At 49.5% G+C, this 13,832-nt stretch overlaps 1 long non-coding RNA gene and 1 pseudogene across 1 annotated transcript; one reads left to right on the top strand and one right to left on the bottom strand.

Moving 5' to 3' along the window:
• Positions 1-5,228: 5,228 nt before the first annotated feature.
• On the top strand, positions 5,229-11,685 carry LOC136531326 (transcription factor Y1-like; annotated as a pseudogene).
• Positions 6,476-10,490, bottom strand: LOC136531328 (uncharacterized). The gene is made up of 9 exons (XR_010778004.1): positions 10,200-10,490; positions 8,693-9,141; positions 8,161-8,559; positions 7,946-8,063; positions 7,659-7,864; positions 7,291-7,585; positions 7,114-7,206; positions 6,686-7,027; positions 6,476-6,593 (listed from the first exon to the last, which is right to left on the bottom strand). It is a non-coding gene; the product is annotated as an uncharacterized lncRNA (long non-coding RNA).
• Positions 11,686-13,832: the final 2,147 nt, after the last annotated feature.

Raw genomic sequence — 13,832 nt, 5'->3', positions numbered from 1 at the left:
AACTAGGTGTTGTTTCGTGCATGCGTATTGGCATGTACACATTTTGGTGATTATTTCAGTTGTAGCATTTACTATCCCTATTCAACGGCAGAAACTCAAGATTGGACTAGGGAATTTGGGAGCGGTAATAAGGGGTTGTTTGGCATGGCTCCGCTCCATGCGCTCCCCTATCGAAGCCGGAGCCCTTCTGCCAGAGCTTGAAATCATGGCTTCGCCTGCCGTACGAAGAAATGGCTCCTCCTCATTCTACGACCTGCGTTGTTTGGTGCGACTCCGCTGCCGGAGCCAAAGCCGCACCAAACAAGCCCTAAATATGAGAGAACTCTGAGGAAAATAAATGAGTTGGTGGACGATTTAGCCTCCTAAAGATTGATTTAACATAGGAAGTATTAAGCAATACTGTGATAGCAACATGCATATGTATATATATATTCTATAGAATGCAAAAAAATTGCTACATAAAAAAAATTAACTTTTTTTGAAGAAACTTCTTTGATTTTGACCCAACATGTAGAAAAATATACAGGCAATAGTATTTATAATACCAAATATATAAATACAATGTCAAGATATTTTTTAACAACAGATTTAATGTGTCGTAAATTTAGGACAATCAATACGAACAATAATATTTAGAATAGAGTGAGAGATAATATAGCTATATCTTTCCCTAGTACAATACACAAAATTCTTTCGAAAAAAGAACAGTATCTAAAAATACTATTAACGAATGATGCAGCTAGTTCAGTGTCCTAGCTTCATTGCTACTCCCTCCGTTCTAAATTATAAGTCGCTTTGACTTTTTTTTGGTTTATCTATTTTGCTATGCATATGGATAGCAGTCAGAAGGAACCGAGTCCACTCAAGGTGTAGGTACAATTTTTCCTTGTTAGAAGGGCAAAAGTGTGGGCCTGTTTGGTACGGTTTTGGCTCCTTCAAAAATAGTTCCGATTCTGGCTCTTACGAAGGAGCAGATTATCTTAGGGAGCTAGAGCCGTTTTTAGACCGTTTGACAAAACAGCTTTTCAGGGTAGTTTCAGCTTGTTTCAGCTTAATCTCTCTCACAGAATACTATTCAATCTTCGAAACCATCCAAAAACACTGTTCATCGGACCATCGGAACGAGCCTGCATAAGAGTAGAAGGTCCATAGTACATTTTCTTTTCTTTTTTATTTTCTTGCCTTATCCGTTCCCAACGGCCAGCGTTTCTTTTATTTCTCCTTATTTTTTCTCTTCCCCTCCCCTTATTCTCTCTCCTCATCCTCTCCCCAGCCGCTCGCCTCCTCCCGTAGGCTGCAGACGCAAGGAAGAGCCGGCGCTGTGCGCGGCGCTCGCGACCCCACAGTCCGGCGACCTCACGCCCAGCGGCCCCGCAGTCCGGTGACCTCGCGCCCACCACGGCGGTCACGCGCTCCGGCGAGCCAAGCCCGGACGGCGGCGCCGGCGACTGCGCGCTCGCCCTCCCTCCCCGCATGCGCCTCCCTGACGTGTGAATTTTTTGTATTTTGGTCCCTTTTGAAAACAATTTTTACAAAAAGACCTACGCCAAAACGTTTTCTGAAAATAGACCATTTTTAGGTGTCTTAGAACATGACGCCGAGGTATGAGGGTCGGCGTCGACTGACATGACGCCGAGGTATTGCCACGTCACGGACGACCGGGGTCGTCGGCGACACGGTGGCACTTGGGGTCCGAGACGTCGGCGTCGTGTCAGCCAACGCCAAGCGCCCAACCTCGGTGCGGCCGGACTGCGCGCCGAGCTATTGGCACCATCCGGAGCGTGGCCCAGGCGACCCAACAACGCACGGTGGCCCAGTAGCTCGGCGCGGGCTCACTTAACGCCGAGCCACAGACCTCGGCGCGGCCCGACTCAACGCCGAGGTCTGGTCCCTTGAGGCCACGCCGAGGCCCCCTTCTTCTTCCTCCCTCCATTCTGAAGACCGCCGGTCTCGTCTCTTTCTCTTCTCCCCCACGCCGCCACCAAACCCTAGCCTCCAAAATCGACCCTAGGTGCCACGATCTCGGCTCCCGAAGCTTCCTCGAGGTAATGGTCCCTCCCCTCCTCCAATCGATCCACGTAGATGTGCTTACATTGTCCCTAATCATGTGGAATCATGGGTGTATGGTGTTTTGGTATATTTGTGTTTGCATTTGCAAAATATATGGCTTAGGATGATTGAGTGCATTGTTGTTTAACTGTTTTATGTGCTGAACATGTTAGGTTAGTTTGGTTTTTCTAGTTATTTTAGTCATTAGGGTTCTTTGTTTATTGTAGGGTTGGCATATGCTTCACCACGGGGCATAACTGCCTTGCAATGAACCTAGAATTGAGCTGCAGATGGTTCTCTTCTGCCTCAGCAGTGGCACAAACATATGGTTGCTTCACTGAGGTAATCTTCCATTTGCCTGTCTTCGTCTTCCTAGCACATACTCTCCAACCACACTGTTGTTCTTCACAAGCAACAGTGTACCTCTTCTCCTTGAATGAATTGATGACCCTAAAAGGTCGGTTGTGTATAATGGAGTACTCTTGCAACCATGATTTCAACTCATCCATAGTAGCAAACAATATGCCCTTCCGTATGATGAGGCAACCGCTAACATCAGGCACAGTTGTATCACTTGGCCCACCATCAGCTACTGCCCTGTGACCATGGCTAAGGTCCTCGAAATCACCAACTAGTGGATCTCTCCAAGGCAAGACCCTAGACAATATCTCTATTTCCCTAAAATTAAGACGACCAACAGGGTGATCGTAATCAGAGTCTTCGGCTATCTCCTCTACGAAGGATTCATCATCTCCAGCTATCTCCATGTCAAAACGGTTCGTAGCCCTAGCATCACCAAAATATTCTTCACCACTAAGATCATCTTCGTCGCTAAGCTCATCCTCAATAGAAAAGTCTCCGCTAGCGTCGTCCAAACCTTCTTCTGCATCACCAATTATATAATCATCATCCTCTTCATCACTATCATGATTGCCCTCACCATCGGCAACCGGATTCTCTTCCTCATCTCCACCGTAGCCTAGTTGTGTGATAAGTATTTCTTCTTCAGACAAAGGACCATAACCTATGTGAGTGGGGGAAGATGGCCATGCTTCGAAGTTATCATTTCCTAAGCCGGACTCCGTACTTACTACTAAATCCAAAGATCGCACTTCTGAGGCCAATACAACTGCCTTGTAATCATTCCATTCAGTCTCGCTTGTAATTTTGAGCAACCGCTTGATCCGAGGACCCTTCGATGACCCAACATTTATGACACCTTCAAACTGAACATGCACGTCTCCTTCATTTCAGCCTAACTTAACCTTCACTCGCTCCACTAACTGGGTCAAAGATGATGTTTCAGAAAAAAAACAACAACTCCTCACACATGTCCAGAAATTCTAAACTATCATCTCTTGTCCTAACAATACGGCCTCCATGATGCAACCTCACTAATTTATTCATCTACAGCCACCACACAATAAGTAGTGTCACATATCAATATATCATGCGAGTTTCAATCCAATAAGTAGAAACTAAAATATATTATTTCATCTTTTTCAACCCCAACGACATAATCATTTCTAGTCATAAAAAATTGAATTGTAATGACCAGCAAATAAATAAAATACATACTAACCCTAATGACCAACAAATAACTAACCCTAATGACACCTACAATAAACAAAGAACCCTAATGATCAAAATAACTAGAAACCAAACTAACCTAACATGTTCAACACATAAAACAGTTAAACAACAATGCACTTAATCATCCTAAGCCATACATTTTGCAAATGCAAACACAAATATACCAAAACACCATACACCCATGATTCCACATGATTAGGGACAATGTAAGCACATCTATGTGGATAGATTAGAGAAGGGGAGGGACCATTACCTCGAGGAAGCTTCGGGAGCCGAGATCGTGGCACCTAGGGTCGATTTTGGAGGCTAGGGTTTGGTGGCGGCGTGGGGGAAAAGAGAAAGAGAGGAGACCGGCGGTCTTCAGAATGGAGGGAGGAAGAAGAAGGGGGTCTCGGCGCGGCCTCAAGGGACCAGACCTCGGCGTTGAGTCGGGCCGCGCCGAGGTCTGTGGCTCGACGTTAAGTGACCCCGCGCTGAGCTACTGGACCACCGTGCGTTGTTGGGCCGCCTGGGCCGCGCTCCGGATGGTGCCAATAGCTCGGCGCGCAGTCCAGCCGCGCCGAGGTTAGGCGCTTGGCGTTGGCTGCCACGACGCCGACGTCTCGGACCCCACGCGCCACCGTGTCGCCGACGACCCCGGTCGTCCGTGACGTGGCAATACCTCGGCGTCGTGTCAGTCGACGCCGACCCTCATACTTCGACGTCATGTTCTAAGACGCCTAAAAATGGTCTATTTTCATAAAACATTTTGGCGTAGGTCTTTTTGTAAAAATTGTTTTCAAAAGGGACCAAAATACAAAAATTTCACCCCTGACGTCGGGGGCAGACTGGTCCACTGGTGTCAGATCGGAACTGGGAGAAGCTCCATTTTACAGCTTCACCTGCCGCACTGTGCCTGTGAGAGCGCAAAACACGGAGCTCCTCCGATGAATCAGTCGAGGAAACAGGCGTTTGGCTGCAGGAGCTAAGAAACGGCTCCCGGAGCCACCGGAGAATCTATACTAAGGCCCTATTTACTTTTCCATTTTTTTAACTCCTACAGTAAAAAAGCATGTTTAGACACATGTATGGAGTACTAAATGTAGGTAAAAAAACTAATTGCACAGTTCTCGGCAAAACCGCGAGACGAATATTTTAAGCCTAATTAGTCCATGAAAAGCCTTAAGTGCTACAGTAACCCGCATGTGCTAATGACCGATTAATTAGTATCATTAGATTTGTCTCGCAGTTTCTGTAATTTGTTTTTTTATTAGTATCTAAAAACCTCTCCCGATATTCTTCCGACACATCCGATGTGACACCTAAAAATTTATGCTCCCCAACTAAACACGCACTAAACGGCCCCTGTATGTACACATGCATACAGACGCTATCTGATGTAGTGATGATGTGATGTTACTGCTAGTACTATGTTAAGAAACACGACGCCACGCACTAGCCAGCCAGTGAAACTGAAATGTTGCCTTCGTTTCGCGTGCAGTATTTCGGTTGTCCTTTTTTGTTGTGCCGTGTAATACGGAGCAGCCAAGTTTTACAACAAGCAGTGGTCACTCAGAATCGTCCTTGCGATTTACGTATTTGCTCCGATGCCTCCATGCAGGTGGTCCGTGATCGCCAGCCACCTCCCCGGCCGAACAGACAACGAGATCAAGACTGGAACTCGCACCTCAGCCGGCAGATCCACAGGTACCGCCGGAAATACACCGCCGAGCCGGACAACACCATCACCATCGACATGAGCAAGATGCACAGCGCTGACAAGCGGCACGGCGGCAGGACCCCGGGCCGGTCGCCGAGGAGCGCCACCACCAGCAGCAGCAGAAAGAGCAAGAGTAAGCAACCGGACCCTGCCTGAACCGGAGTCCGGCGACGCGAAAGGCGCGTCCAGCCCGGTCACCGTGAATTTTTTTAACATTTTTTAAACTAATTTTAAATCTAATATTGTTTGTTTTTTCTCTCCAAAACTAATATTTTTTGTAACGTCTATTGTCATGGCACGGCGAAACGTCTGTGCCGCGCTATAAATGGTGGCGCAGCGGGAGGGGTGACGTGGCGAAGACCGGGCGCTGACCAGTGACGTGGCAGGGTATGCCGCGCCACCGATCTTGACGCGGCACTGACGCGTCATAGCCCACGGCGCGTCAGGACCTGGACGCAGACAGAAGACCAGCCTCAATTATAATTGAACGGGAGCTGCTGTCGGTGAGGATCGGCAACGACACCACCATGGACCTCGGCTTCGCGTCGTAGCTGAACAGCACCTACAGCTCCGACCCCAACGCCTTCGCCTTCCTCGACCCCTCGCCGGTGGGCTTCAACAACGGCCCCGTTTGCTTGTCTTAAAAATGGCTTGTTCGGCTTCTTTTTTCAGCCGGAACAGTATTTTTCTCTCACAACAATTCAGCCGGAACAGTGTTTTTCAGCCAGTTTCAGTCAAGTTTCAGACCAGCGAACGGAGCCAACGCCTTCTACCAGAACCTGTAGGTCGGCAAGGGCCTCCTGGGCTCCGACCAGGTGCTCTACTCCGACATGAGGTCGTGCAGCACGGTCGACTACTATGCGTTCAACCAGGGTGTATTCTTCGGTGGTATCGTGGCGGCGATGACCAAGCTCGAGAGGATCGGGGTCAAGATGCCGGCAACCGGCGACGAGATACGTCGGGACTGTCGGTTACCGAACTAGTTGCTAGTTAATCTTACCGGCAGAGCTGCCGCGACGCATTAAAACAAATATAAATCAAATAAATGAAGTCCATGCGCAAGTTGACAAGTTGCCACATAACATTTGTTCGATATAAGTTTTGGACGGCAATATTTGTTCGACATAACCAACTAAGTCTCAGGAGTGTAAGTATCCCTCGGACGTCTCTGTCTTTTTGGATTTATAGGGAACACATTGGGAGTGTAGCCAACGTCGGTGTGGTCGCGTTACTGGTGCGTACGGCTCGTACCCTGCAAGTATATGATATGCACGATTACTTATAATTTGTATGATCGTTAGTTCAAGGAGCCAACGTATTTAAAGAAACTATCTTTGTTACTACCTATGAGGCTCCTTAGGTACCAAGCGGGGCACCACCTAGCTGAGACATGTCGATCTCGTCCTGCTGCCAATTGTCCCACTGGTGGTGCTGTATGTGGAAGCCCGAGGGGTCATCGTCATCATCGTCCTCGCCGTCCTCGTTTGCAGGGTCCTTCCCAGCGCTATGATGTGGTGGTGTACGTACTACGGAAGCGGCACCTGTCACCGGCTGAGAAGAGCCGGCTAGTGTCCTCAGAAAGCCAGAAGACGTGCCACCCGACCACGCCAGGTAATCGGGTTCCACCCAAGGAGTGTCCATGCAGCTCAGCTTCTGAGCTAGCTTCCTGCAGCTCTTCTTCACCTTCTGCATAAATAGACGTTAAAGTTAGTGCATTTTCTAAACGCATATACATTAAAAAATATTTTTAGAACAGACAAGTTTATGTTTACCTCCACAAAAGCCTTGAGAACGCCTGACCCCTGCCCTCTAGACTCATGAAGCTGAAACGCTGCTTCGTTGGACAGCCTTGACAATTATGTCGCCTAGGTACAGAACGCGATTGGATAGTTTTAGTATACATACTTAATACCAAATGGATAACAAATTGTACCATTCGAGTATCTTACCATGTATGTTTGAAGCGGGGCTCTCTATAGTTGTGTGTCATCCCTAGTGGCAACGTCGTACACATCTTCGATCACATCTTCCTCGTTGTCCTCGTCAATCGTCTCCTCAGTATACGGGGGCTTGATATGTGTCCTCGTAGACCTATGAAACCACCGCAGGTACTCGTCGAGGGTGTGCTGGTCGTGTGGGGGACCCGCATCGACCGGCTACCGGTCCCTGTTCTGCCACAAGTAGATGTACGTGTTGTGTGTCACGTGTCAATCCTTGATCTTGTACCTCTTTCTACGTTCATACCTGCATGAAAACGATTGTTAGTTGTACCATACACACCTCTTAATTATAGCTTTATTATTAATCGATAATGTACCCGTGCAATTCTTGGTTGGTGGAGTAAAGCGGTGGTGGGTAGCCTGTCATTCTTCCACACTGCCTGCAAACCCTGATGGGCAAGTAAATCTCGACCACGTGGAAGAAAATAAGAGAGACATTGCGGCGATACTCGTCTGACTTATCCCTAGTGATAGGACTCAGATAGTACTAGAGCTCCGAAGCATCCCAAGGACACCAATGCACCTAAACATTTTGTAATTGAGTTAGGTTGTAATATAGTGTACATCAAACAAGACACATGTATGATAGTAAAGAGAGCGTAACCTGGTGTTGTGTTAGGACGTCGAGATAGTCAGTGTACTCCCTGTACTTGCGCCTCACATTCTCTCTAACTAACTTTGCTTGCATCCAGATATACAGAGCTGTAGGGAGTGCATCCTGCCTGTTCCAATATTGAATTGAACATGATAATGAATTAGCCATTAATAATTTCATCATATGTAACTTCCTCAAAGAATATAGTAAACCGAAGTACTTACTGGTAAACCAGTAACAAGGGGGTTTCCAACAGGCCATCGTTCCCAACACCAAACCTAAAGTAGGTAGGAACAACCCCAAGGTTCGCATACCCTGAGGTGCGACGGCAGGCAACGCAAAGCTGTTGATACTTCCATGCTAGGACTGCGCTACTCCAGCTGTACGTCACTATGTTATCCTACGGCTGGCGTAGTATGTCAATAAAGATCCAGCTGATGGTGTTGCTCGAGGCGTCTGGGAATGGGAAAGCACCAAGAAAGTGCCAGAGCCACACTCTAGCGAACCTATCGATCTGAGCCTCATCAGCCTATAGGTCCAAGTAATCAAAGCGCTCTGTGATCCACGACGATGAAACATCGGAACTTTTCTTGAAATTCACCAAAGAAAATGAGACCCGATGGCTGCAGGAAAGCAATGTTAGTATTAAATAGGTTTGAATTGCTCACTTATTTTTATTGAAAACCTCGTCGTCCGGTGGAAGAAAGCCAGTGAACTGAGCCACCAGCTTCCTCCAGTGATCGTTGTCAACAACACCTGTCACTAGAAGTCCCCCCAATCGAAAGCCAAAGATAGCCTTCACGTCCTGCATGGTCAAGATCAACTCGCCGTAAGGTAGGTGGAACGTGTGGGTCTCAGGCCTCCACCTGTTATAAGAATAGACCGACTGTTAGTTACCTCAAATTTGTTATAAGAATGTTTACGTACAATGAAGACACTCGTAATTATCTACAGCTGTAGTAAGTAGTGCTGAGTTAAGGGGCAGAAGACCGTAGTTGACAACACGAACAAGCTCGAGGAAGCCGGCACGTCGTATGTACGACGCGTAACGCTCGCCTCACTGGTGCGCCCTAGTGTGCGTGTGGGGCCTCAAAGGAGGCAAGGGCACCTCTACGTCAGTGTCAGTCAAGATGTGTGCTCGGTACGGTTCGTCGTACTCCACATCAAAAAGGGGATACAACGGGTGCTGCGTGGAAGGGGCCATCCTGTTACAAATTAATAAACAAAGGGTTAGAGTATTCAAATTAACATTTTGTAGCATTGCAAAAATTGAACTACTTGTTATACAATACGAACATAATATGAAAGCACATGTATATATTCAAAGTAACATTAACAGACATATTAAACAACTTCACTAGAAAAATAGGCAACTTCTATGTATAGCTGATCAGACACAAGACAACTATAATATGTCATAACTGCATTTGCTATATAGGCTCCGTTCGGCTTACCCCATATTTAGCTTGTTCGGCTTGTTTTTTAGCCGAAACAGTGTTTTTCTCTCACAACAATTCAGACAGAATAATGTTTTTCAGCCAGTCTCAGCCAAGATTCAGCAAACCGAGCGGGGCCATAGCTTTCCTTTCTTTTTTATTGCACTATTGATTTAAAGTATATGATTTACACAATCTATAATTGAAGAGGTGCCATAACTGTATTTGCTATACAGCTTTCCTTTCTTTCCTCTCATGATAGCCCGTTTTCATCCACCAGAAGCGACGATCTTTTTCTACTCGCTCCCCACATTTAAGCATTTACGCCCAACTTGAAAAGATAAATTAAAGCCACAGCTTCACGCTAGCGAGTACACTAAAAGCTTCTTTGCCAACTTTAGAATGAAAACGAATACGGATAATACGGGAAGCTATTCATAGCACCGCGCTAATGAGTATGCTAGAGGTTACGTTACTAACTGCTATACGAAAATGGATGAATGTATCTATGAACATGTGACGTATCTATAGACAATTTAGGAAAACAAAACCATGGTTTTGTACCGTTGAGTATGCTAAAAGCTTCTTTGCTAACTTTAAAATAAAAATAGATACAGATTATAAAGAAAGATAACCATAGCCCCACGATAATAACATATATACTAGAAGCTTCTTTGACAACTCTAAAATGAAAGATGATGTATATATTTTACAAAAGAAATTTAACGAAATATACACACAGAATTCATTACACACAAGACTGTTGATATCCCTAACAAATACCTATATGAATTTTACAAAGCCTTGCTGAATTTGTGAAAAAATACCTATGTGCGTGGCCGAAGGGCGCGGCGGACGGCCGGAGGGGGTGGTGCGTCGGCGTGCGGGCGCGGCGGGCGCAGCGGGCGGCCGTGGCGCGCTGACGTTCGTGGCGCGGCGGGAGTGGCGCGCCGTCATGCGTGGCGCGGCCGGCGCGACCTGCGGGCGAGCGGCCGGCGGGCGCTGGCGGCGGGCGAGCGGGCGTGCGTGGCGGCGGGCAGGCAGACAGAGGGAAGACGGCTCGCGAACGATATTTATCTGGGCCTGCCGCGCCAAGATCGGTGGCGCGGCCACGTCACTGGTCAGTGCCCCCGATCTTCACCATGTCACCCCTCCCGCCGCACCTGGCAATAGGCGCGGCCAGAAGTGTTAGTTTTGGAGGGAAAAAGACAAATAATGTTAGATTTAAAATTAATTTAAAAAAATGTTTACTCCCAACCATCCAAATTTCTCCAGAATTTCTCCAAGCGAACTGTTCGCTTGGAGGAATTCTGGAGGAATTTGGATGGTTTAGAGGAATGCTGGAGAAATTTGTGAGAAAAACACGGCTCCGGATAAAAAAAAGTGGATCAAGCCGGAGTTAAGGGCACACGAGAGGGGCCAAATAATAAAAAAAAACGCCACCGTCAAGATCGACATGAGCAAGCTGCGCAGCGACAGGACCCCGGGCAGCAAGACCAAGAGCAATCAGCCGGACCCTGAGCCCGAACCGGAGTCCGGCGACGCGAAAGGCGGGTCCGGCCCGGCCACCGCCGCGACGTCGGCGGCGCACAGCGACGGGGCGCGACCCGGATCCGGATCCGAGGGGCCCTACAGCGATGACGCGACCGGGCCGTGGGAGCTGGACCAGATAGAGCTCGGTGACCTCTGGGAGGCCAAGAGCGATGACGCCCTGATGGCTATCGGGGCTGGCCACGATTCCACGGTTACCCCAGAAGGATTGGAATTTGACACGGTGATCGGTGAGGCCCAGGTGGACGACCTATTCGACATGGACTGGGATTGCTTCGCGGTCCATCTATGGGGCGGGCCTGAGCAGAACTACCAGAGCTTGCAACTGCAGCAGGCCGCTGAGCCGCAGGCTGCTGCTGCGTTGGGCTCCGCCGTGGTGGACCCGGATCCGAACCAGCCCAACAGCAACAGCGGCAGCACGGCCGAGGGGCCCTGAAGCGAGGACGCAACCGGGCCGTGGGTGCTGGACCCGATTGAGCTCGGGGACCTCTGGGAGGCCGAGAGTGAGATAGACGCCCTGATGTCGTCCATAGGCGCACCTCTGGAAGGATTTACGCAGTCGGCGGCGGTGAGGCTCAGGTGGACGCCCTGTTCGACATGGACTGGGACGGCTTCGCGGCCCATCTATGGGGCGGGCCGGAGCATAACGACTACAGCGCGGAGCTGCAGCAGGCCGCCGAGCCGCAGGCTGCTGCTGCGGCCTGCACCCCGGACGAACAGCTTGAGGCGTTGGAGACTTGGGTCCTGTCCGACTCGTTCTGACAGTTCCGCCATCAAACCGATCAGACCAACCAGGTGGCCATATGATCGACGCAGTACAGCTTTTGTGGATTTTGTTTTTAGCTCGTAATAACTAGGTGATGTTTCGTGCATGGCGTATTGGCATGGACCCTTTTCTTCTTCACATTTGCTGTAGAATAGAGAGCAGAGAGTTGCATGATGCATGGCATGTAAGGGTAGTAGTAACCAGGTGCTCGTCCATCTCTCAGTGAAGTGAAGTGAAGACCAATAAAAGCGCAGCAGTAGACGTTGCTGTAGCTTGTAGGGAGGCGGCCGGTTTGGCAGTGTGTGCTATGGCTTTGTGAACAGGGATGAAAATGTTCCTTGTGATCTGAGTCCTGACAATCTCCTCGTTGGAAGAATATGCGAAGACCCCTTGACAGAGCTAGCGAATGAGCAACGCTGCACTGTCTCGAAGCTGAATGCCTGAATCATCGCATCGGCTGAAGGAATGAGCCGAACTTTCACTGCTCTACTAGACATTTTACAACTGTTACAAGTACCCATCTGGCTCGTGAGCAGTGAGCTCATTCCTCCTTGGATCAAGTGAAGGGATAGCCGACAGGAAGCAATGACACAGCACGAGCAGTCGAGCACTCCTGCTGAACTGCATGTATAGGCCGCCGCAGTGAACAGCTTGTGGCCGTGGCCTGCGTCCACCTCACATGGACACATGGTTCCGTGTCGACGCGAAAAAGGTTGGAGCAGGTTGGTACCGTGCGCGCGTGTACTGCGTACAGCCGGATAAGCTCTGCTCAGCGGATTTGTCCCTCGTCATAAGATCCTCTCCTTCTGATTATAAACCTCTAGTGCTAGCTGTCAGATCGGAACATCAGATGCTGGACAAGTGGACATGCCCAATGTGTTCTTCACATCCTCACACGAAATCCGCCTTGGCCTCTGATTGCAGCCCCCTCCGCTCCGTACCGTCCCACAGACTCACAGTGCATCTCGCCAACGCGTTCGCGGTCGACGTGGTAACCATTCACCAAGCACTTCACTTATTTGCCCTGAGTGGCCGAGTCCCTGACGATGATCATATCAAGCACCAGCAGCAGCACGGGACACACGACGATTGGCAAATGAAAGGAGGTGTCGCGGATCTGTCACAGGGGCATTCCAAGCTACGACGGCTCTGGCCGATCGGGCACGTTCTCCCGTCCCGTTAGGTCTCGCTCCGCACTGCACACCGCCAGTGGCCGCGCCCTGCTGTGCCGATCCAACCCAACTCCGCGCGAACTGCCTGCCTTGTATTACGGGCGGCGTCGGCGTTCGGTGGCCGGTCAGTGTCCGCGGCTGTGCGACCGCGGCAGCCAACAGTCGCCGCTTGCCCGGCACGCCCGGGGGCAGACCGATCGGCCGTTTGGATCGCGCGATTGATGTATGTCTGGCCGGCTTCGCCTCCGGCAGGCTTCCCAATCGAAACGTCTTCCTCCGAGTCTTCCCGGCGTCAGATTTCTCAGGAAATGGGTGGGATGGCAATCTGTCGCTGCCGCCGTTACAATCTGGCGCTGCAGATCGATGTACCCATAGTGCCCTAGGACATGCTTGCCATGATCTGCGTCTGACAGTTGATTTGCCACGGTACATTCTCCCCCTGCCCAATAGTCGCTATGAAAAAGCAGGTGCCGCGTCTGAATAGGCTCGATCGAAAGCGAGGTGTGGAAAGGCAGACGATGATGAGCTCGCTCAACCTAAGGTTTGTTGCCTGCTCCAACTTTTTCTCGCCATCCATGTGTCGTCTGCTCCCTTGCGCAATTATTTGGCCATCGATCGATCGATCGATCTATCCAAGATGTACTCGCTCGCTGCCGCTGCATTGCATGCATCTTCAGATGGCCAAATAATTGTGCCTGCGTGCCTACTGCGTACGAGAGCCGGGACCAATCGCCGCTGCAGCTGCGGCAGCGGCAGCAGTGAGTGCCCAGTGCCCACCACGCGCTTGTCAGCTTGCAGCCGGGAGAGCCATCACATGCTTCCACATGAATGAGCCCTGATCTATCTATCCATGACGTCTCACCTCCTCAACCAAAGCGCCGTCCGTGCATGCTTTCTTTGCTTTCACACATCGATATCGATGGTCATGGATGATCATGCATGGTCGATAGATGATGTAGCAGCGGCTGCTT

This window comes from Miscanthus floridulus, unplaced genomic scaffold, assembly GCF_019320115.1.
Source record: "Miscanthus floridulus cultivar M001 unplaced genomic scaffold, ASM1932011v1 fs_327_1_2, whole genome shotgun sequence".
NCBI classification, from domain to species: Eukaryota; Viridiplantae; Streptophyta; class Magnoliopsida; order Poales; family Poaceae; genus Miscanthus; species Miscanthus floridulus.
The sequence above is the reverse complement of the archived record's forward strand: the minus strand, read 5'-3'. Positions and strand labels throughout refer to the sequence as shown.